Raw genomic sequence first — 21,527 nt, 5'->3', positions numbered from 1 at the left:
GGTCAAACCTGGCTTGCAGTCTCCACTACAATTCATCCCAAAGGTGTTCTATCGGGTTGAGGTCAGGAGTCTGTGGAGGCCAGTCAAGTTCCTCCACCCTAAACTCGCTCATTCATGTCTTTATGGACATTGCTTTGTGCACTGGTCCAAATCACTTGGTGGAGGAGGGATTATGGCATGGAGTTGTTTTTAAGGGGTTGGGCTTGGCCCCTTAGTTCCAGTGAAGGAAACTCTTTAAGCCTCGTACCGATGAGAACGATCTGATGGACCGCTGTCATCGGTTAACCGATGAAGCTGACTGATGGTCAGTCGTGCCTACACACCATTGGTTAAAAAAACGATCGTGTCAGAACGCGGTGACGTAAACCACAACGACGTGCTGAAAAAAAAACGAAGTTTAATGCTTCCAAGCATGCGTCGACTTGATTCTGAGCATGCCTGGATTTTTAACCGATGGTTGTGCCTACTAACGATAGTTTTTTTCCCATCGGTTAGGAATCCATCGGTTAAATTTAAAGCAAGTTGGCTTTTTTTTTAACCGATGGTTAAATAACCTATGGGGCCCCACACACGATCGGTTTTGACCGATGAAAATGGTCCATCAGACCTTTGTCCTCTGTTTAACCTATGGTGTGTACGAGGCCTAAGACATCAGCATACCAAGACACTTTAGACAATTTCATGCTCCAAACTTTGTGGGAACAGTTTGGGGATGGCCCCTTCCTGTTCCAACATGACTGCGCACCAGTGTACAAAGCAAGGTCCATAAAGACATGGATGAGCAAGTTTAGTGGAGGAACTTGACCTACCTACACAGAGTCCTGACCTTTGGGATTAATTAGAGCAGAGACTGCGAGCCAGGCCTTCTTGTCCAACATCAGTGCCTGACCTCACAAATGCTTTTCTGAAATAATGGTCAAACATTCCCATAGACACACTCCTAAACCTTGTGGACAGCCTTCCTGGAGGAGTTGAAGCTGTTATAGCCATACCTCCCAACTGTCCCTGATTTCGAGGGACTGTCCCTGATTTGGAGCAATGTCCATCATTCTCCTCATTTGTCCCTTATTTTGGTCTGATCTATACAGTAGTATATAAAATGCACTTTTAATCTATCAAAAAGTGTTTTCCAGTGCTAAACCTTTCATCTGATTTCTAAATGGCTGCATTTGTAAATTCCAAAAGCCAATATAAAGGAATAGTAGTGGTAAAAAAAGCACTTGTGGGTTTAACCAATCTTATTTCTTTGTACAATTCTCCTTTAAGGGGGCGTGGCAAAGGGTGTGTCCTATGCCTACATACTTTTGCTGATAGGTATCCCTCATTCCCATCTCAGAAAGTTGGGAGGTATGTTATAGCTGCAAAGGGTGGGTCAGCTGAATATTGAACCCTGCGGACTAAGACTGGGATGCCATTAAAGCTCATGTGCGTGTAAGGGCAAGCGTCCCAATACTTCTGGTATTATAGTGTATGTATTATTAGGCCCAATTCACAAAGTTAACACACCAGGATAAGGATTCTTATTTGCCAAAAAAATTACGGTTATTTTCAGCTGTCAAATGTGACTAAAAATCACAGTCACATGAAATAAATAAGGATCCTCGTCCTTGCATTGAAAAAACATGTAGATTCCCTTGAAGTAACAGTGTACTGTGGTTTAGCTAAGCAGTATAGCAGTGGAGGGCAGTATGAGCATAGTAATATCGCTTGGAGGAATATAATAAGTGAATGCTGTAGCAGGGCCGGGGAGTCTATGCTGTCGAAGACAGAGAAGGAGGATGATTGGCCGCTCAATGCTGTGCGGAGAAAAGCAATTTCGAGCTGACTCCACAGCAAACACTTAAGATTCTACACTGGGAATAAATCTTTTGTCATCGTATAAAGAGACATCTGGCTTTCCAGAGAAACGGGAACGTCATCGCAAGCGTGGCGGAAGCTTGCTTTTCTTGTACACATATAGCTTCTTTCCATGTACGCCTATTCATACAAACAAATATAATTATAAATACACTGCGATTTGCATGTATTAAAATACACAGATGCCAACTTATGGAAACCTGTATGTACATGGTATCTTATAAAGCCATAAGGAGGCATAGAAAGTGTCTGCCAAGGAGGTGGCAGCAGGAACTCGGACAGGGAATGCATAATTGCAAATGACCTATAAATATAATCTTTATTGATGAGGTCGGATGGGATGTTTGATGCGTATCGTCTTCCACGCTCATCTATAAAAATATGTTTGCCAACCGTCCTCTTTGCATATACTGAACAGGTGCCTGCCGTGCATGTGTATGCATAATACAGGATGGTGCAGAAAGCAGGTGCTAGACTATTAACACGCAGTAATAAAACATATTTAAACTTTATACTTATAAATACAAGAGGCATGCGTATTCTTACCCCTAATTAAAGGTACATTACCCCTAATTAACATTTGCTGGGATTGATCCTGATCAAGTGTACAAGCAAACACCTTAGGAGTGTGGACAATTATTTTATATATATATATATATATATATATATATATATATATATATATATATATATATATATATATATATATATATATATATATAATCTTATTGTTATTTTAATCTTTCCCATTTTTTTCTTATTTCTATTTTAATTTCCATTTTTATTTTTATTTTCACTTACATTATTATTTCCATTATTATTACCTTTTTTGTTTATATTAACTTTCATTTACACAAATTTGTATTATTATTTTTACAATTATTTTTATTTTTATTTCTATTCTTATTTTTCATTCTTGTTTCTTTATAGATTTATGTATTATGATTTATCACATATTTTTTCATACATTTTTTCATTACTCTTTATCCTTTATTATTTTATACCATAATTGTCATACTAACATATCATCCTATAGAGCATTTTTAGATATGACCCATTACATAGTTACATAGTTAGTCAGGTTGAAAAAAGACACAAGTCCATCCAGTTCAACCATAAAAAAATAAAATAATAATAATAATAATATCATACAATCCCATATACCCAATTCTATATCCACAGTTGATACAGAGGAAGGCAAAAAAAAAACAGCAAAGCATGATCCGATTTGCTAAAGCAGGGGAAAAAATTCCTTCCTGATCTATTCCCCGAGGCTATTCCCCGGATCAACTTTACCTATAAATGTTAGTGTCCAGTTATATTATGTACATTTAGGAAAGAATCCAGGCCCTACTTAAAGCACTTTACTGAGCTGGCCAGAACCACCTCTGCAGGGAAGAAACCTTTCCGTATTTGGAGGTGCCCCCTTGTCCTCAGTGTTGACCGTAAAGTGAATAACTCAACACCAAGTTCACTCTCTGGACCCCTTATATATCTGTACATGTTGATCATCTCCCCCCTTAATCTCCTCTTCTCAAGAGTGAATAAATTCAATTCTTCTAATCTTTCCTCATAGCTGAGCTCCTCCATGCCTCTTATCAGTTTGGTTGCCCTTTTTTGCACTTTCTCCAGTTTATTCATTGTTGCCCATTAATATTTTTGTCCATCGTTTTCTCACATGCATTTCTGTTTTTATTGTATTTTACCTTTTGGTCCTTGTTGTAACAAAAATAACTTCTACCAGTTTGCACTTAGAGGAGCTTTTCCCCTTTTTTTTCCCTTCATGTTGAAAACTACTACATATACGCCATTGGTGTCTTCTAGGTATCTAGGACCTGGCAGAGGCTGGCGGTGCATATGTGCATGTGTGGGATGTTTTCTGTGCTCGCACACAATGCCACACACAGTTTGTGCACGTGGGCAAAAATCCACTGTACATGCGCACATACGTGGCTTTTTAACACCCTGCCTCCTGGGAGAACTGAGATGCCTAAGCTGCAAGCCTTGAAGTGCTGCTTTGCGGTACAAAAATAAATAGAACTGTAAAAAAAAACATTTCTGTATGAGGGGGTTGGAGGGGATAAAATAAAAAAAAGTTGTTGAAGTGAGTTTAGTTCCGTTTTAAATCTTGATATCTATTCTGCTTTTGTTCAGTAGTAATCCAACATGGAAACCCTTTGCCCCTGTGCAGAAGCTTGCTGTAATTTAGACCAGTTTACACTCTTTCCCTCTTCAAGGTGACTGGTCTTGTATCTGCTCCCTCCTGTAGTTCTGCAGGCAGCCTGTAGAGGGAGAACTTGATGGGCCCCCACCGACATCTGCACAGGCGGTGTCCTGCGCAATGATGATGTCACAACTAGTTTTTGTAGGCTATATCTGATTTTGAAAAGGCATTTGGTACACACAAAGTGGATTTATGTCCTTTAAGGGATTGGTTCTCAACCTCAGTCCTCAAGTACCCCCAACGGGCCATGTTTTCAGGTTTTTCCTTTACTTTGCACAGCTGCTTTAAATCAATATCAGTGACATGGTATTGATAAGAGCCATTTTATCTAAGGGAAGTTCCCAAAACATGGCACGTTGGGGGTACTTGAGGATCGAGGTTGAGAACCTTTGAGAAATATATTCAAATGTAAGTTTTTGTGCCCGAAATTCAGCTTTAAACATTGCATTCCGTCAGCGTCTCCACATTCACAATTTTTTTTTATACTTTGCTTTTTTGTTCTGATTTACTTTCTAAATTTGGAGCGTTTCAGTGTTATTCTGTCTTTCATATGCTTTTCATTTATTGTTTATACATATTTCATTTGATAGCCACTCACTTGGGAATGGGTTGAACTTTAGTCTTTTCTCACCCCTACTTGCTATGGTACTGTTCATTGACAAGATATCTAATTGTTTTGTACACGTTCTGAACCACGTTGGTTGCCAGCAGTCTGACTTTTGCTCTATTTTATAGAATCCACTAATTGTGCCGGGGTCGTTAACATGGCCAAAGTCCAACTGGTCCCAGAGTCTTGCCAAACTGGTCAGCTCCTCTCCAAAAGCCTAACGTATGATGGAATGCTTAACAGTGAATTGGCCTTTATGTGACACATACCAGAAAGTGAGGGCTATTTACTAACATGGGGCAAAAGTTCAAGTGTGTGTAACCCCTGGCAACAAGAGAGGCACTGGAGGCAAGCTGCGGCTATAGAGTGTCTACAAAATGAATTAATAGCATCTTCCAACAGCATTGTCATAGATATGTGCTACACATGGATACTTGAAGACTTTTCGATACAGTCAAAGGCAACCATACAAAATAGCGCTATTTGAGACAGTCTTGTGCGGACAAACAAAATGTCAACAAATCTATTAAAAATAACCATATATTAATTTATTATTGACATAAATTGATTTATGTAAAAACAATAAAAATCTTCTTTGCCTAGATGATAAACAGTCAGTTTGCTCAACACTGTAATGTTGCGTACACACCATCGGACATTCCGATAACAAAAACGTGGATTTTTTTTCCAACGGATGTTGGCTCAAACTTGTCTTGCATACACACAAATGTTGTCGGAAATTCTGAACGTCAAGAACGCGATGACGTACAATACTATGACAAGCCGAGAAAAATTAAGTTCAATGATTCCAAGCATGCGTCAAATTGATTCCGAGCATGCATAGAATTTTTGTGTGTTGAATTGTGTACACACGGTCGAAATTTCCAACATCAACTCTTGTTGTCGGAAAATTTGAGAACCAGCTCTCAAATTTTTGTTGTCTGAAATCCCGACAGCAAATGTCCGATGAGCAGCGAACAAACTCACATCGAACATTTGTTGTCGGAAATTACGACCGCGTGTACGCGGCATTAGAATAGCTTGTGGCTGTGGCCAATAGGTCAGCTGTTTTGAGGGTATGCTGCAGTGATGAAATCCTCATGTGTCCCATATAAGATCCACTCAGGTATGGTGTCCTCCTGGTTTGTCTAGTTCCGTCTAGACTTCCCGGTAGTAAGGTGGTAGGTGTCTGAGGTCAGTTAGTAAGTCCTCGAGCTGGTGTTTGCGGCTGGGGACAGACTAACTTAGAGGTACCACAGATTCCAATATTTTGGAAGGTGGTGTCATCAAGGATAGGTTTGCCTTGCGCTCTCCTTCCTTTATATAGATAAAACGGTGGGACCGGTCTCAGGTATGGAGTCCTCCTGGTTTGTCTAGTTCAGTCTAGACTACCGGGTAGTAAGGTGGTAGGGGTCTGAGGTCAGTTGGTAAATACTCAAGGTGGTGTTTGCAGCTGGGGACAGACTCTCAAGCCTCGTACACACGACCGAGAAACTCGACGGGTGAAACACATCGTTTTCCTCGTCGAGTTCCTTGTTAGGCTGTCGAGGAACTCGACAGGCCAATTTTCTCCATTCCCGTCAAGGAAATAGAGAACATGCTCTCTTTTTGGCTCGTCGAGTTCCTCGACAGTTTCCTCGCCGAAAATGTACACACGACCGGTTTCCTCGGCAAAAAAATATCTCCCAGCAAGTTTCTTGCTGGTTTTTGCCGAGAAACTCGGTCGTGTGTACAAGGCTTAACTTAGAGGTACCACAGATTCCAAAATTTTGGAAGATGGTGTCGTCAAGGATAGGCAATCATTTATTCATATTAGAGATGGAGCATTTAAGAAGTTTTATGTTTAAATATGTTTTTTGAGTTATTAAAAGGCCAAGTGGCCATTTAAATCCAACACAGTGTCAAGCCTCGTACACACGATCAGTCCATCCGATGAGAACGGTCTGAAGGACCGTTGTCATCGGTTAACCGATGAAGCTGACTGATGGTCCGTCGCGCCTACACACCATCGGTTAAAAAAACGATCGTGTCAGAACGCGGTGACGTAAAACACAATGACGTGCTGAAAAAAGTTCAATGCTTCCAAGCATGCGTCGACTTGATTCTGAGCATGCATGGATTTTTAACCGATGGTTGTGCCTACTAACGATCGGTTTTGACCTATCGGTTAGGAATCCATCGGTTAAATTTAAAGCAAGTTGGCTTTTTTTTTAACCGATGGTTAAATAACCTATGGGGCCCACACACGATCGGTTTTGACTGATGAAAAAGGTCCATCAGACCGTTGTCCTCTGGTTAACCTATCGTGTGTACGAGGCCTTAGTGTCCTTACTGGGGAGAAAGGGGGGTGTTGGCAGTTACATATTTGAGTTGGGGCAGTAAGTTATCTGAACTACCCTAGTCAAGACTAGCAACAGTCACTGCATACCTGCCTACAAACTAGAAGCAATTGCAGACTCCATATCCTTTCAGTACAGGTTTCCAAGTGGTAGAGCATAACCCCTCTTGTTATTAGAGGTCCATTTTCAACAGTTTCTCTCTGTGGTGAACAGGAGATGCAAAAATTGAGATTGAGTCATTTTCTTGCTTTCCGACGTCCTTAGGGGGCTTACGGGATTCTCTGCCACTCATATTACTCTCTGCCCCGAGGCGAGATTATCAACAGTGTCCTGGATGCAAGGCTACCATGGCTTCCAGCAAATACGTTGTTCATCTATTGACTCTAACTTGACTGCTGCATGTCTGTTCTCAGCTTGAAGTTGTGCTTATTACCGCTTCTCTATCCATCTCTATTCTGCTCTTCTCCCCCCCCCTTCTTACCGCTGGATGTCCAGACTTGGCAGCCTGTTGAGACTATTGTGTCTGAACTTTAAATACAGTATCAGATATGCATCGTATCAGAGCCTCTTTTCACAGCTAAAATAACATCTCCACAGTAGTCAGAAGAAATGGAGGTTTGACTCGTAAGCCAGCACATTTCACTTTTATTAGGGGCTCTAAGGGCCCGCTGGCCTCCCTTTCCTATCTGCTGAGCTGCAGGCATAGACAGATGCTACACAAGATCAGTATTCTGCCTTATCAGTCAGTCTTCAGTGATCTGTGCCCAGGCAGGGGAGTTCAGGGGGCTAGGGAGAGATTAACTGAATCATTCCATCACACGTTCCCATATGACATATGTCTGTGCGGATACACATTCACATTTCACCGTGGCACACTGCGAGAATAGATGAATACCCAGGACAGATCGTTTGCCAGATGAAGCCATTTGGATAATACATTGATATGCAGCGATGACACTCTTGGCTATTACTGTAATTGCGCAAAATCTATTAGATAGCAGGAACTGGAAATGTTGTATTCTAGAGATTTTGTGCATAGGGAAAAATATATTTTTAAAGAGATACTGTTAAAAAGCAGAAAAAATATAACAATGATGGTAATTATGCTGTACAGAGACTGTGCTACCATATCTACATGTCCATACCAATTAAATTTTTTTTTTTTTTACAGAAAGGTGTTTTTATTGACAAAACAGCATTACAAGATATGCATTAGTCGACAATCAGATTTGCAGAGAAATGATGACAGTCAGAAACAAGCAGTTTCAGCGTTGCAGACTATAAAACAAAGGAAATTCCAAAAAAATTAAAATAAAAAAAGGGGAAATAATAAATGTAGAGCACACAAACGAGGTGGAAGTTCATAGCTCTCCCACCCCAGCACACCCCAACCGTAATCTACCAGGTGCAGACCCAACCGGAGTCCTCCTCAGAGTACACTAGGGTAAATGAGCGTCGCCCCTGCGCCAAATCCTCATATATCCAACCAGAACGTGTAGATAACTCTGCAGCCGATCAGAGTAGGTGGCCCCCCAGGAGAGAGGGGAGGGGCAACGGCCCCCATGCCAGGCGGGGGGGGAGTCCATCTCTAGCCCCCCACCCCCCCCGGCCCCCCACCCCCGTGCATCCACCCAAGCCGACCAGACCTTATCGTACTTAGCAGGGCACTGCCTAATCTCATACGTGAGTTTGTAAAGGGGCAAAGCCGAGTCTACCGCCTTCCTCCAGGAGTCAAGGGTGGGGGGTCCCACCGACTTCCACCGTAGCAGTATCTCCCTCCTAGCATAAAACAGTGAGAATGTAATACATAGCTTAGTATACCTGTCTTCCTCGACCTCACCCAAATGACTCAGAAGGAGCACCATGGGATCCAACGGAACCCTGGTCCAATTAAAATATTTACTTGTATATGTATTATGTAAATTTGAATGTCAAAATGATTAGCAGATCTAGAGATATATACAACTAATGTTACATAAATGTTTTTTAAAATATTGACCCTGCCTCATTCTGCCTTTTGAGATTCCCTATTGGTCAGAGATGCAATCTATCACATTGAAGGAGTCTCGCTTTTGAATTTTAACCACAGCGGCAGGGTGCGCTCCGTGAGTGAGACTGCGGGTCCCATGGACTCGATGTCCGCCGGGTGCCCGCAGTCATGTCACGGAGCTGCAGAACGGGGGGTAATGCCTATGTAAACAAGGCATTTTCCTGTTCTGCCTAGTGACAGGACACTGATCTACTACTTCCTGTCATCGGGAGAAGTGATCAATGTCATGTCACTGGTAGCTCACCCCCCCACAGTTAGAATCACTCCCTAGGATACACTTAACCCCTACTGGTTAACCCCTCCCCTGCCAGTGTATTTTACACAGTAATCGGTGCATTTTTATAGCACTGATCGCTGTATAAATGAAAATTTTCCCAAAATAGCGTCAAAAGTGTCCGATGTGTCCGCCATAATGTTGCAGTCACGATAAAAATATAACTGTCATTACTATTAAAAAATAAAATGCTACAAATCTTTCCCCTATTTTCCGCTAGAACTTTTGCGCAAACCAATCAATTTACGCTCATTGCATTTTTTTTTGTTTTACCAAAAATATGTAGAATACGTATCTGCCTAAACTGAGGAATTTATATACATATATATATATATATATATATATATATATATATATATATATATATATATATATATATATATATATTTTGGGGGGTATTTATTATAGCAAAAAGTTAAAAATGTAGCTTTTTTTCAAAATTGTCGCTACTTTTTTGTCTATAGCGCAGAAAATAAAAGACGCAGAGGTGATCAAATACCACCAAAAGAAATCTCTATTTGTCGCAAAAAAAAAAATCCCGGTCATTGGGCAGCCAAGTCCTCAAAGGCTGATGTGGTTAAAGTTAGGTTCTCCTTGGATTTCTGGCAGATCATCAAGTATTTTTCTGTACTTTTTATCACTTAACATGTGTAGCATTACCCACATTGGAGCTGCTGGATTTTTGGGCGGCGTGTTACCTCATGGCTCCTCCGAAATTCCTAGGGGTGAATGATGCGTATTGCATGTAGTAGCAGTAAAGGAATGTCCAGGCAGGTTCTCTTTGCTGTGCTCTTTATTACCCAGCTGGGTAAAAACAGTAAACTTGTGGTGAGGAAAGTAAAGTTGAAGAAGAAGGGAGAATAGCAGATTCAGGCGTAATGATAGGAAACAGTCCTGCTCCCAAACGTAACACTTCTTACACCACTCCCGCCGGAGTGGGTTTAGTGTACCCGGACAGGCTCCTCTCACTGACCTGCCAGCCGGAGTATCACTCGGACAATTGTAGGAAAAGTCTCTGCCACAGACCCTCCTTGGTGAACTTGAACTTGGGGGAAAGTCTCTGCCACAGACTCTCCTGGTGAACTTGAACTTGGGGGAAAGTCTCTGCCACAGACCCCTCTCAATGAGCCTCAGAAGATACCTCTGCCACAGGTGCTCTCTGGGTTGGATTATTGGAGATATGCCTCCTTACTTGAGTTACGTCTGGATCTCTTTCAACTTGCCGCCCAGGTACCGACTAACAGGTGATCAATCCCTTGGTGTCCAGCTACCTTGATCCCCGGTGTTTTGTCCAGGCCCTTTTGGACCGCCAGCCTCTCAATGGCGCTCCTCAGACAGACTCTCCACCGAACAGCAGTACAGCTTGGGAAGATTGGGAACCCAGTCACTTACTGGGTCCCCGCCACGGTTCAGATGCTCCGGGTCAGCATGGCCCCGGAACCAGGAGCACCGCGTGGCACGCACGCCCCGGCCAGGTAGGCCATAACACGGGGGCGCTGTGATGTGGCCACCCTAAAGGTGGGTGCCACACTGGACGAAGAAGAACCCAGAACCAATGGCGTCTGCCCCATAAATACCCCTCCCCAGCATGCACAGCGAGGACAAACCCCTGTGATTGGCTGCTGGGAAAGAGCACCCAAACCTTGACTCCACTGCTGCCACCTGCAGTACCGGGGTTGGAAGAACACCCCAGCACAGTAGAATGGGCCCACAGCACAGCCAAGCTGAGACAGAGACCGCATTTTGCTACTAACAATCTGGACCAGAGTTTAACTACACTCTGATCTACCCTTAAATTTAACTAGCACCAGTACTGTAAGGTACATAGGTGCTACACATGTATGCATTTAACATTTTAAAAAAAATATCTGATGCTGGGTATGCTTTAAAGTTGCCAATCCCTTCTTTTGCATTTACAATAAATTAAGCTGAAAATACAAGATGGTTTTGGCCACAGCTGGTGTGTAATCAAAAAAAATAAATAAAAAAAAAAGAGATAAGGTTAAAATAAGCCATTTATTTACAGTAAATAAAAAGTACAAGCTCTGTGGAAGAATTTTCATTTTTTGAATCTTCTAAATGGAAAAGGTGGACTTTGTCATGTAACCGTTAACCCTATGAACCTATCACCTGACACGACCATAAGGCCAGCACTTTCTCCAGGCTGTGAGTCAGAGACAGCCTCGTCTCGTTTGGATTCTCCTGCAAAGAGGTTTAACGGGTGATTGACCTGAATTTATAAGCAGCTTTACAAGTGCAAAGTTTATATAATCTTTGACTGGCTGACAGGCAAGAAAACACCTGCTTTATCCATTCCTCCCAGGCTGCAGTTTCCATTAGAGAACTTGATAGTAGAGTCGAGTGAGCTGTCCAGTATTAACTATGCTGCTATCCAGAGTAGACACCCTAAGCCTGCTTTACTGCAAATTTACCCGCTAATGAGGGTACGTAGTCGCAATGTTCACACTATTGTAAGACAATGCCTCAAGCTATTCTCAAGAAGGGTTCCTCCAGGGGTTGCTAAGAGTTCCTTAAGCTGTGGCTGATTGACCTTCCATCTTATAGGGCTTGGAGAGTCCTCTGTCCAAAGCCACTTGGCAAAGCCAACATGACACCAATAATCTTTTTAGCTGTCTATAATAGCAGCATTCTGATCACCACTGTAATGCCACGTACACACGGTCGGAAGTTCCGACAACAAATTTTCGATGTGAGCTTTTGGTCGGATATTCCGACTGTGTGTAGGCTCCATCAGACATTTTCTGTCGGAATTTCCGACAACAAATGTTTGACAGCTGGTTCTCAATTATTCCGACAACTGTACTGCGCTCTGTATATGTTGGCGCAGTATTCAAACTCGGCGTGGGAAACGAGCGGGGAGGACGCGAGGACGCCGCAGAAGGACGCCGGACCCGACGAAGACGACACCCGAAGCCGCAGAAGGACGCCGGACCCGACGAAGAGGACACCCGAAGCCGCAGAAGGACGCCGGACCCGACGAAGAGGACACCCGAAGCCGCAGACGAACGCCGGACCCGACGAGGCCACCGATGGACGCCGCGCAAGACACCAAAACTGTAAGTACAAAAAAAACTTTTTTTCCACAGGATTGGGGGCAACTTTGGGGGTGAGTGGTATACGCGGGAGCGCGTTAAACCGCGATAAATACGGTATGTAAGGCAAGTTTGAGCAAACAATCCATTGGGAAAAAATCCACAGTTTTGTTGTCGAAATGTCCGATCGTGTGTACGCGGCATGAGAGTTGTATTCTTCTCACTGACTATCAATGCAAGGGGCATTCTTCCCACTGACCTGAGACCTCCAATTAATTATTTTAACAGGGGTTTCCTGAGCCTTGAAAATTATTTGAAAGGATCTTCTTGGGTAAAAGCGTAGAGAAAGCCTGTCTTATGGAATTATACATACCTGTAGAGCTGGGCGATTTTTTTTCCCCTTAGGCCCCATACTCACGAGCAAACATGTCTGCTGAAACTGGCCCGCAGGCCAGTTTCAGCAGACATGTTTGGTCGTGTGTGGGCGCGAGCGGGCCGAATTCCAGCAAACATTTGCCCGCCGGGCCTTTTCCCAGCAGACAAATATTCCTGGACTTGTTTTAAAACAGCCCGCTGGAATTCAGCCCGCTCGGACATGTACGGTCGTCAGTACAGACCTACCGTACATGTCCAGGCGCCCGCCGTCCCTCGCATGCGTCGAATGACTTCGACGCATGCGTGGAAGCATTTTAAAGGCGGGCCGCGCACGTCGCCGCGTCATTGTCGCGGCGACACCGCGTCATCGACGCGGCGACACCGCGGACACGCCCCGCGTATTGTTTACGCGCGGACTTCTGTACGATGGTGTGTACAACCATCGTACAGAAGCCCTCTGGCAGACATGTATGGTGAAAACGGTCCGACGGACCGCTTTCACCATACATGTTTGTCCGTGTGTACCCGGCCTAAGAGGAAAAAAAAACTTGATTTACGATTTGAATCAAGTTTTTTTTTTTTTAACTCCTGCCCGCAGCTCCTCAGGACCAGTGCGGATTCAGCGACGGTCCTGGGGAGCTGCAGGCAGGAGTATTTAGGCGAGGCAGCGGCCTAGTCTGTGGCGTCCGGCCTCGTGGACTAGGCCGAAGCCGCGGCCTCGCCAAAAAACTCCTGCACGCAGCTCCTCAGGACCGGGGAAAAAAAATCGAACAAATTGTTTTTTATTTAAATATTTTTTTTTAAAATATGAATACATTTGACCTACCAACTCCATTTTAAAATCAAATAGATTTTTTTTTTCCAGCCCTACAAACCTGTATAAGGGAAAACATACCCTTAGTCAGTGGATGATCAATTTTCACCAATGGTTTTTGGTAAAGGTTTCCATAATGATATAGCTGACCTTATTTGTATGTTTTTTTTTTTTAACCACTTGCCGATATACGTCGGCAGAATGGCACGGCTGGGCAAACCAACGTACCTGTACATTGCTTTGAATTTTACGTGCTCCGTGCCTGCGGGACAATGCGTTACAGAACGGGGAGATGCCTATGTAAACAAGCCATTTCCCTGTTCTGCCTATCGGGAGCAGTGATCAGTGTTGCGTCACTTGTAGCCCAGCCCCCCCACAGTTAGAATCACTCCCTAGTTAGAATCACCCCGCACAGTTAGAATCACGCCGCATGGCGGGGGACCCAATGTGCATGGCTGGTGGGCACGATAGTCGCCGCCCACGTGCGATCGCGGGCACGAGAGCCAGCATGAAGATTTGTGTGTGTAAACACACAAATCCCTGCTCTGCCTGGGGGGAGGAGAATATTGTTTGTTCCTTCTTATGTAGGAACAACGATATGTCTCCTCCCCCAGTCAGTCCTATCCTCATACAGTTAGAACACACTGGGGGAACACACATTTAACCCCTTGATCGACCCCTAGTGTTAACCCTTTCCCTACCAGTTACATTTACACAGTAATCAGTGCATTTTTATAGCTCTGATCGCTGTATAAATGTCAACCATCCCAAAAATGTATCAAAGGTGTCTGATCTGTCCACCGCACGGTCGCAGTACCGCCATTACCAGTAAAACAAAAAATGCTATGAATCATTTCCATAGTTTGTAGACGCTATAGCTTCCAATCAATATACGCTTATTGCAATTAATTTTTTTACCAAAGCTATGTAGACAAATAAGTTGGCCTAAACTGATGAAGAAATGTGTTTTTTAAAAACATTTTTGGGAATATTTATTATAGCACCAGAAAGTGATGTAAATCTCCCCCACATTCTTAATAAGGCCATGTGCTGTGCTATTATTATATCGCAGTCATGGGTAAAACGCAGGTTCGTTTTACGTAAGACTGTCTAGAATCCTGGTAATATATATAATAATGGGATATATATATATATATATATATATATATATATACAGTATGTTAGAATTAAATAAATACATTGAAACAATCAGTCAATAATAAGAAAAAGCAAAGGATATGTATAAGGCATCAATGGCAGCTGTGAATAAGATCATTTTTCTCACTTACGTTTTAAGTGATGCTTGGTCATTTAGCACCTCTACACTCTTCCGAACTTAGCCTATTCACAAAAGAAAAGGGTTAACCCGTCCTGCCCTTTTTTTGGTTTGAACATCTGCAATTTGGAAAACGGTTACATTATAGGATTAGTCCCCAGGTCTAAGTGTCTGCAGATATGCCACATACACATGTAGTGCAGTCAGCAATACACCTTGTCCTCATTAGAGAGGTGCAGGTCACAGCCTGTGCGGCATGTCTGCTGGAGCAATCATAGAATGGTAAAAATATCATACAACCCCCTTCATTCTTTACCTTGAGGTCCTATTCACCCTTCTACCAGTGCATCTAACTGGTCTCTGAATACGTATTTTCCATATAGCTGTAGTTCTGTTATTGTGCATTGGTCTTCAAACACAATTCCTTAAAGGGTCAGTCCACCCAAAAGTAATATTGAGCAGGTCCAGGCATGTATTAAAAACATTTAAAAATATTTATAATTTTCCCTCCACCTCACAATTATGTGCCACTTTGTGTTGGTCGATCACATAAAATCCCAATAAAATACATTTACGTTTTTTGTTGTAACATGACAAAATGTGGGAAATGTCAAGGGGTATGAATACTTTTTCGCACACAACAAAAAAAAATTGTCCATGGGACCTTTAAGGAGCACACCTCAAGTAAAATGTATAAACGATTTATTTAACTTATTTATTTTATTTATTTATTTATTTAAAAACAACAACTAATACAGAAGCAAAAAAAAAGAAAAAGAAAACATAATAAATATCAGCATGTAAATCAATTTTGCATTTTTGTCATTGACCTTTCCTTGGGATCTGAAAATGTCATGCAAGATAACTGTCAGTAGTCTAGGATGGCTGTGCTAGTTCTCGACGCGTTTCACAAGAGGAGTCTTGCTTCTTCAGGAAGGCACAAATTTATGCGATGAATGGAAGACTCCTGGCCTACTAGCTGGTATAGATGGCTCTTTTTAATGATCAAAAAATGTATGAATATAAATGAGTGGGTATATTACCCACTCTATGAAAACTTTTTCAAGGCACTTTATATTACAAGATTTACAGTATCTCACAAAGGGAAAATTTCAAATTGGGCCAAATTAGCCATTTCTCTCCCTGGTGTCTCATTGTGACTCATTAGTGTTACAGGGTGTAAACGGCGCTCGTCGCCGTATTGCATGTATTCCATGCTGGAACGCATACAGTGACCGCGCACTGACATCATCCGCCTGTGCGGTCTGCGTTCCAGCGTGGAACGCCTGGGGTCCGGTACTGATAATCACTTGCATAGAGAAGTGCATTGGAATCTTTAATGCAGTTGTGCTTATTCACGTTTCAACGCTAGCGGTTGGAGGCATGTTGTAATACCTCCACCCTTAGTAGCTCAACGCATTCCTATATGTGAGAGAGATCATGTAGTGAAATCCCAAACTGCTTTTCTCTGATTGGAGTGACGCCTGGGGTCCAATACTGAAACTTCACATAACATAGAGAGGTGCATTGAAATCTTTGCTAACCGCAGTTGTGGTTCACTCTCGTTCACCATAGTTTGTGACACAAGGTCTCAGGTGTGAATGGGGAGCAGATGTATTACATTTGGTGTTATCGCTCTCACTCTCTCATACTGGTCACTGGAAGTTCAACATGGCATCTCATGGCAAAGAACTCCCTGAGGATCTAAAAAAATAAGTAATTCAAAGTAATTTCCTAGCAACAAATACAGATTTTAACTTGTAAGCAACAAATGTCAGAAATAAGCTTATGCCGCGCACACACGGTCGGAAATTTCCGACAGAAAAAGGCTGATGGGAGCTTTTCGTCGGATATTCCGACTGACTTATATAGAGAGCAGGTTCTCTATTTTTCCATAGGAAATTCCGATGGAGGTTTTCCTGTTGGAAAGTCTGACCTCTGGGGGAGGTCCCTGTTCCAATTCCTGAGTCCTAGCCATATTCTTCAATGGGAAACCCTAACCCTAACCCTAAGGCCTCGTACACAGGACCGAGAAACTCGACGGGCGAAACACATCGAGTTCCTCGTCGAGTTCCTTGTTAGGCTCGTCGAGGAACTCGACAAGCTTGCTTTGCGTACACACTGTCAAGCCAAAATCTCCTCGTTCTCAAACGCAGTGACATACAACACATATAACGGCAGGGGAAGTTCGATTCCATTGGCTAAACTCTTGGGGCTGCTTTTGCTAATTTCATGTGTTTGCGTGTTAAATAAAAGTTTGGTAAGAGACGATTTGCACTTTTCAGTCTGTTACAGCTTTAAAAATGTGTTATCTCCATTACAAATGCTACTTTTACTCCCGTCTCATACTTTAATCTGAGCAAGCGCGGGTTTCTTAGCATAGAGACGTCCGAGTTTCTCGTTGAAAACCAACCCGTCGAGGATCTCGACGAGCCAAATCAGACTCCCGTCGAGGAAATAGAGAACTTGCTTTCTTTTTGGCTCGTCAAGGTTCTCCACAGTTTCCTCGACGAAAATGTACACACGACCGGTTTCCTCTGCAAAAAAATATCTCCCAGCAAGTTTCTTGCTGGTTTTTGCCGAGAAACTCGGTCATGTGTTCAAGGCCTAACTCTATTTCCTAGGCATGAAAGGGATTTTATAGTTAGCAATTTATTCAATCAGACTTGTAAAGCTAATGAAACTTCAACTTCCAATCTCCTTTGAGTAAATCATCGAGCGGTTCCATCATTTCTGCACGTTCAAGCCAACCACCATCTTGTCTTGTACAACCAGCTTAAGATATGGCCTATATGCCTATTATTCCTTTCCAGGGTCATAAATGACTTCAGATACATGTTCTGCCGATCTCTTGACAGGCAATAAGTGCAGATTGTTAGCCAGATTGTAAAAGCAAGGCCCAGCAATAGTACATCTTCAGGGCTTTAGATGGGACGGGCTGACAGGTCGATATGTTCATTACGTTTCTCTGCTGCCCGAGCTCATTTGGCTTGTGGTTTTCTGCCTAAAGCCTCCTCCACTTATTACCTGCAGCGTGCCTCATAGAACAAAGTGCTGCCAATGGGAGAATTTATGTGAGCTTGTCAGATGCTTTCAATCTATCAGTAGTAAAGATTAGCGCTCTTACCTCCCCTTCCACTCCCACTCATTTACCTGGATCCCTCTAGTGCCTCGTCTCTTCTTCAATTCCCAACCCAGACATTTTATATCAGGAAGGTGTTCTTCTCTCTTTTCATGTGCCGCTTTTGCAGCTCGGAGCTCTATAATAATGATAATTGATCTATCCTAACAGGCTAAGGCGAAATAGAGCTACCGGGATTTCCAGCTAATAATCTCTTCAAATCTAAAGAAGAAAATCAGCAGTTATTTAAGTTATTTCAGATTGTCTTATTCTGCCTCTTCTTATTTCACAATAGTTTCTAATCATCTTTGTCTAAACCAGGGGTCTCCAAACTTTCTGAACAATGGCACAGTTTACTGTCCTACAGACTTTAGGAGGGCCGGACTGTGGCCATTGGAAGTAGAAAAGGTCACGACGTCTATGGGAAAAAACAATGTCCCATCTTTGTGTCAGAGGGAGGAATTGTGCCCCTTCATTGGTGTTATTGGACACCATTGTTGGTGTCATTGGGAGAAGTTGTGTCCCATTGGTAGTGTCATTGGGAGGAATTGTGTCCCATTGGTAGTGTCATTGGGAGGAATTGTTTCCCATTGGTAGTGTCATTGGGAGGAATTGTGCTCGTTCATTGGTGTCAGTGGGAGGAATTGTGCCCCATTATTGGTGTTATTGGACACCATTGTTGGTGTCATTGGGAGAAATTTTGCCATATCATTGGGAGAAATTGTGTCCCATTTTTAGAGTTGTAGCGCCTATGTACTTTACAGTACTGTTGCTAGTTAAATTTAAGGGTAGATCAGAGTATAGTTAAATTCCGATCCGGATTGTTCGTAGCAAAATGCGGTCTTCGTCTCATCTTGGCTGTGCTGTGAGTCCATTCTGTTGTACTGGGGTGTTCTTCCAGCCCCAGTACTGCAGGTGGCAGCAGTGGAGTCAAGGTTTGGGTGCTCTTCCCCAGCGGCCAATCAGGAGGGTTTGTCCTCACTGTGCATGCTGGGGAGGGGTATTTAGGGGGCAGACTCCATTGGTTTTGGGTCTTCTTGGTCCAGTGTGGCACCCACCTTTAGGGTGGCCACATCACGGCGCCACAGAGTTATGGCCTACCTGGCCGGGGCGTGCGTGCTACGCAGTGTTCCTGGTTCCGGGACCATGTTGGCCTGGAGCATCTGAACAGCGACGGGGACCCAGTAAGTGACTGGGTTCCCACTTTGAAGATCCCAAGCTGTACTGCTGTTTGGTGGCGAGTCAGTCTGAGGAGCGCCATTGAGAGGCTGGCGGTCCAAAAGGGCCTGGACAAACCACTGGGGATCGAGGTAGCCGGACACCGAGGGATTGATCACCTGTCGGTCGGTACCTGAGCGACAAGTTGAAGGAGATCCAGACGTAACTAATTTAAGGAGGCATATCTCCAAGAATTCCACCCAGAGGGGACCTGTGGCAGAGGTATCTTCTGAGGCTCATTGAGGAGGGTCTGTGGCCGAGACTTTCTCCCAAGTTCAAGTTCACCAAGGAGGGTCTGTGGCAGAGACTTTATCCTACAATTGTCCAAGTGATACTCCGGCTGCCAGGTCAGTGAGAGGAGCCTGTCCGGGTGCACTAAACCCATTCCAGCGGGAGTGGGGCAGAGAAGTGTTACGTTTGGGAGCAGGACTGTTTCCTTATCATTATGCCTGAATCTGCTGTTCTCCTTTCTTCTTCAGCTTTACTTTCCTCACCACAAGTTTACAGTTTTTACCCGGCTGGGTAATAAAGAGCACAGCAAAGAGCACCTGCAGGGGCGTCGGGAGGCCCGGCTTGGGTGGCTGGAGCCCCGAATGGGTCCCCGAAAAGCCCCGAGTCTCAGGCATGCAGGCTCTCCATTGTAAGCCCTGAGCCGAGCGGCGACCACCGGGAACGTTCTGATCCCAAGCGCCGCGGAACCGAGTCCTGCCGAGTCCCATAGCAGCAGGTCCCGCCTTCTGGAGCCTGTGATGGACGTCCCACTGGTCCAATACCGCGCCGCGGGAGGTGTGACGTCTATCATAGGTGCTGCAGGCTCCAGAAGGCGGGAATTACAAATACACATCACTCGGTGTCTGGGCAGGCGGCTCTCCTCTCCTCAGGCTCCTCTGCTCTCCTACCCCCTACCCTCCAGGCTCCAGTCCTGGGCTCTTCTACCCTCCTCGGCTCCTCCACTGACGCCGGAATGACTGACTGCAGTGCCTGCTGTGGCACCGCTGAGGTAGGTCATAGACAGTGTAATGTGTATGTATATAGGTCAGTGTACGTCAGGTCACTACCGTCAGTGTATATAGGTCAGGTCACTACCGTCAGTGTAGGTAGGTCAGTGTATGTCAGGAAGGTCAGTGTATATAGGTCAGGTCACTACCTCAAGTGTATATAGGTCAGGTCCATACCGCCAGTGTAGGTAGGTCAGTGTAGGTAGGTCAGTGTATGTCAGGTAGGTCAGTGTATATAGGTCAGGTCACGACCGTCAGTGTACGTAGGTCACGGGCCAGCCAAAAAAAGCCTGCGCATGTCAAATAACACCCCCCCCCCCCGCTTTCTGGCCTTGGACTTTAGGCCCTGGTCTATTTGCCACCTAGCAACGCCCCTGAGCACCTGTCTGTACATTCCTTTACTTCTACTACATGCAATACGCATCACTCACCCCTAGGAATTTCGGAGGAGCCATGAGGTAACACGCCGCCCAAAAATCTAGCAGCTCCACTGGGGGTAATGCTACAGAGTCATTGGGAGGAATTGAGCTCGTTCATTGGTGTCAGTGGGAGGAATTGTGCCCCATCATTGGTGTTATTGGACACCATTGTTGGGAGAAATTGTGTCCCATTGTTAGAGTCATTGGGAGGAATTATGCGCCATTATTGGTATCAGTGGATGAAATAGTGAAAAAGAGCCAGATAAAAGCAAGCAAAGGGCCACAGTTTGGAGACCACTCGTGTAAACCTTCCTTTCACCATTCTTTTCATACCGTATAATACTCCATGATTGTAATGTTACTCTTCGCCAGTCGTTTCTGGTCGTCAGTCAATATTTCAGTTCCTCCACTGACTTTCATTTGGCCTTCATTTAAAAAATAAATAATCATCAATATTTAGACCTTCGCCTTTCCATCTTCCCCTTACTTCCTGAGGTTCTACATTTATCTACATTTATCACTCGATCCCCATGACCCAATCCCAGCTGTTTCTTCTCCAGGGGTGTCACCGCGGTCAGATCTTCTCTTCCCTTATTTATTTTATTAGTCTGACACGGTATAATGACTAATCCGAAAACATAACCCAATTTCCTGATAGCGTGTAATCATCTGTCTACATATGTAGCCTCTCTTTCCCACTTAATCCCTGACACAAAATAATCGCCGTATCTGGAAAGAATCCAATTTCCTGATACTCTGTAATATCACACTGCTCTGCTCTGTACACTGTGCAGTATGTGATATACTACGCTCTGTACACTGTGCTGTATGTGATATACTACGCTCTGTACACTGTGCGGTATGTGATGTACTACGCTCTGTACACTGTGCTGTATGTGATA

Source organism: Rana temporaria, chromosome 12, assembly GCF_905171775.1.
Source record: "Rana temporaria chromosome 12, aRanTem1.1, whole genome shotgun sequence".
NCBI lineage: Eukaryota > Metazoa > Chordata > Amphibia > Anura > Ranidae > Rana > Rana temporaria.
The sequence above is the reverse complement of the archived record's forward strand: the minus strand, read 5'-3'. Positions refer to the sequence as shown.